The 4,714-nt window shown below is 33.2% G+C and overlaps 1 pseudogene; it reads left to right on the top strand.

Annotated features, from left to right (window-relative positions):
• Positions 1–599, top strand: LOC112593967 (annotated as a pseudogene).
• The last annotated feature ends 4,115 nt before the right edge of the window (positions 600–4,714 follow it).

Here is a 4,714-nt window from a genome sequence, read left to right as displayed (position 1 = left end):
ATGTATGACTATCATTACAATGTTATGAAGAGATACTATGGAGAAAAAATATCACTCATGTATACTGATACAGGTGAATTAATAATCTATTTTATAATGAGCTTAATTTTCACTAATAAATTAATTTTTTATAGATTCACTAGTGTATTTTATCGAAACCGATGATTTCTATGAAGACATGGCAAACAACCCGATTTTACTTGACCGCATGGACACGGCGAATTTACCAGAAAATCATCCCTGTTATATTGCTGAGAGGAAAAAGATTCTTGGACTATTTTCAGATGAGACCAATGGGGATATAATGACAGAGTTTTGTGCGCTTCGCTCAAAATCTTACTCGTATAAGATTGGGATTGATTCTTCCAAAGAAGAGATTAGGGCGAAGGGTGTCAGAGGACATGTTGTCAAGAATCATATGACATTTGAAGATCACAGACGATGTTTGTTTGAAGGTATGGACTCTATTGTGAATAGACAGTCAAATATATCTATACGATCCTTCAATCACCAATTGACAACAATTAGAACCAACAAAATTACATACAATAACTATGACGACAAGAGGGCTGTACTTGAAGATAAAGTGCATACTCTAGCCCATGGGCATTATAGTTTAGAGTAAGTTTTTAAATTATTTAAATTTTTCAAATTATTATAATTATATTATTTATATAGGGACGCAGAGTTGGTTGAAATTATGGCAGACACTGCATTTTAGCCCTTGTGTAAATACTTTGTACATAAATAGTTTAAATTTGTATTATATAATTGTATATATTAATTTGTAAATACTTTCTCTATATATTTTTGTTTTAATTAATTTCCATGTTTGTTAGGGTACCAACGTTTATCTTTGTTGTAAATATCACTCAAATAATTTTTATATTATTACCATATATGTTAGCGTAAAAAATAAAAACCATTGTTAAAATATTATTGTTATATTTTTAAAAATTATTTACAAACCATTTTCTAATAGCAAATATTTTATAAAATGTACATTGTTTTGGATTATACTCCATATGAAAAATACAGCAAGGTAGAGTTTCGTCATCGCATATTTGATCCAAACGAGGGCAACCCAAGTCTTCAATGTTGATGAGTGCAACGTGTGGTATATACTCCATAAGAACTTGTTTTTTCTGTTCACCTTTGACGTAAATGCAGGTGAATTTTAATGAATTCAATATTTTACTGAGTTCTTCATACTCGATATCGCCGTATTCTATAGATAGTTGATGATAATTACGTTCCAGCCACTTGTTGGTTTTACGATTTTGTTATCCTCCATGGATTTTGAATGTTTAAATATCCAGTGCTGGGTCGCCCATGTAACCGTGTCTACTATAGACATTTCTTTAATCATGTATTTATTGTCTATTCCAAGAACGCATTGCATGTCCAAGATGGCTGAAGACATAGCTTATCTTTAAAATACGTTTCAATAGTATTAAGACGACTGAGTATAGCAGGTATTATGATTTTCTGCGCTTCTGTACTTTCTTTGATTGATTGTAATGATATTTCGTCTCTTGCCATATGCTCAGCTATCTGTATACATGTCAATTGTATCGCTTCTACTTGTTCTTCTTGAATTTGTTCGGATTTATGATTTTCTTCGAGTAAATGTTCGATTTTATCGAGTTTATTCGAAAACGATTTGATCGACTGTTCGAGATTTGATATATTTTTTTTTGTTTCCCCAGACTGAGTATTACCAAACACGTTCATGTCTGTAGCTCGACTGAAGTTATTTTCTAATGTCGCTTGTATTTATCCAACTATTGTGTGTATTATCGAACCCGAGCCATTTCACAAAAATTTGATTCCCCTTCTTACGTATAATTTTTTCTACTAAAAAGTCATTTGGATAGTTTGTTTTCAATATTTCTTCTGGATAAAAGCAACCAGCAATCGGCTTTCCAGTATAATCTTGTAGCTGATAAGTAGTAGGTAATGTTTCGTTTATTTTAATAATTTTAAATATTTCTGTAGACCAGCTAGGCAAATAACCTTTGCAAATACACCTTTAGATGTGCTTATACGAACGTTATCACCCACGTTAAATTTAATTGTTCCATTAAAAATTTTTCGTTGTTTAATTTTGACTGTCGTTGGATCTGCATCAGTTTGCACTGGTGTCATGCCTATGGTTCTGTGTTTTGAGTTGTTGTACTCATCAATCAATGAAGGTAAAATAGATAACCATTCGTGGGAGCCGCGTGCTGTAAACTCTCTAAACATTTTTTCTTTCAATGTGCGGTTGAAACGTTCTACAATACACGCTTTCATAGTACTATAAGTCGAATATTTATGTATGTTGTGCTTCTCCATCAACGCGTCGAATGTAGAATTGTAAAATTCTTTACCATTATCGAGCTGTAATAGTTTCGGTGTGCGTTTAATCAGTATTTTTGACATTGCACTGCAAACTTCTTTAGCAGTTTTAGATTTTAATGATATCGCCCAGACAAACTTTGTAAAACAGTCTATAACGCATAGAATATACTTGTGTCCCTTGTTTTGCTTTGAATATGGTATCATTTCAACCAAGTCGGCCTGCCAGAGATCGTTTTTACCATAAACATTAACTCTACGCCTTATATAATTTTTTCTTGCCGGTTTGTGTAATTCGACTGCGATATCACGTTTAAACATTTGGAATATGTTTTATAAACCCGGCTTCGCGCAATTCTTCGAAAATCGATATTATTTCGTTCGAAACGCCTGTATTACCAGCTGATTTTGACGCTAATAGTAACCGCAATCTATCGACTAGTTCGTTAGGATCGTCCCAGTATACTAAATTATGTTTTTGTAATTTCACAGATAAGCCTTTACCTGTCTGAAATAAATTCTGGATTATATCCGTATATTTATTTCCACCTTTTTTAATTTTTCTTTCATCTGCCGTTAAATGAGCTGATGTTTGAATCAATATAGATTTATATACATCTAAATCGTTTTTGGTGTAAAATTTAGGATTTTTTGAAAATAGTAAATTACCAAGCCCTTGTGTTAGCGGGTAAGATATGTCTTCAATAGTCAACGTATTGTCGACGAGATTAATTTCTTTTTTACCTAAATGTACACTACCATTTGCTCGTATTTTTGGTCCGTACGTCTTGTCTATATCATAAGATTTAAACCAATCATTTATTTTAAAAGAATCCTCAATATTATTGTCTTCCTTAAGTTCTATGGGTGGTGTTGTTGGACTTAAATGTTTTATTTTTTCCAATGGTTCGATAATCGGACTTAACGTTTCTGATACTAATGAATGAATATCGGCTTTACCGTGTTTTAATGCTGTATACTTGCGTTTGATATTTTCTTTGGCTTTAATCAGCTCTCCGAGTACTTCGCCACTAGCAGCCATGACTATGAATGAATCATTTCCATAATGACAACACTTTATATAACGACGAATGTGTCAAATCCATGATGATATCGGCCGTTGTCATGTTCACAGTCTTTGTTTATCACGATAAACTCAAATCCCCCCAGACGCCAACATGAAGTGCAAAAGTCTTAAAACTCTGAGTATGACATATCACCAGAGCAATGTTCATTGTATACATGCTTTAAATTAGTCTCATCTTGTTTGAATAATACAATAAAATTAGCGTTATCGCGCAAAAGTTGTTTTGGGACTTTTGAATAACTCTGAGCTAGATAGAATACATCAACTAAATTATGACGACCTCTGGAGAAGTTAGTTCTTGCAATCTTTTGGTTTTCAGTACTAATATCGTCGAAAATAAATACAGAGTTTGGTAAAGCTTTCTCTGGTTCAATGACTTGCTCATTTTCATAGAACGTAAATAATCCGACATCAGTGCCCGATAATATATCACTTAGCATTTTATGTTTGGGTTGATCCAATGTCTTCGAATAAATGTATACATTGTGAAATCTTATCCCGTTTATATTGGTTAATAACGCAAATATTAAATTCGTTTTTCCACAGCCGGAGGGAACTACGATAAGTGCACGTATCGTATTAGGTAGAAGCACACCATGCCTATAGTTTTGAATCGATGTAGGTGGGTCTACGTTTCTACTGATAGTTTTATATCTTGTTTGATGAATTTAATTTTTTATATAAATAACTGAGCAACGATGATAAACCAATCAGTACACAATGTCACTCGCTCGAAGAAGCAACAAGAATAAGGGCAGAAGGCTTATCAACACGCTTATAAATAAATTGCCGTTAGAAGTTCACGTGCCTGGTAAGTCTAGAATAATAATGAAACCGATATTATCATAATAATAATATTTCTTTGTAGGTTATCAATACTGTGGGCCTGGTACAAATTTAAAAAAAAACGATAAGCTCGCGGTGATAAAGGTATAAACCCGTTGGACTCTGCTTGTAGAGAGCACGATATTGCATACGAACATAGCAACTCTATCGCAGATCGTAACAAAGCTGATTATATATTAGAGCAGCGAGCCTGGGATAGGTTCAAATCAAAAGATTCGAGTTTAAAATAAAAAGCTGTGGCTTGGGGTGTGACTACCGCCATGAAAGCAAAACGAAAAATCGGTGGTGGTTGTGGTTTTAAAGCAGCACTTAAAGCCACTAAAAATGTTATAAAGAAAAATGTCGGTGAAACAAACTTGATGAAATTGACTAAAAAATGTATAGCCGTCGCGCAAAAAACATTCAAAACTAAGAAGACAAAAGTTCCACGAACAATAAATA

This window comes from Melanaphis sacchari, unplaced genomic scaffold (genome assembly GCF_002803265.2).
Source record: "Melanaphis sacchari strain LSU unplaced genomic scaffold, SCAv2.0 Contig217_pilon_pilon, whole genome shotgun sequence".
In the NCBI taxonomy this organism is placed as follows: domain Eukaryota; kingdom Metazoa; phylum Arthropoda; class Insecta; order Hemiptera; family Aphididae; genus Melanaphis; species Melanaphis sacchari.
The sequence above is the reverse complement of the archived record's forward strand: the minus strand, read 5'-3'. Positions and strand labels throughout refer to the sequence as shown.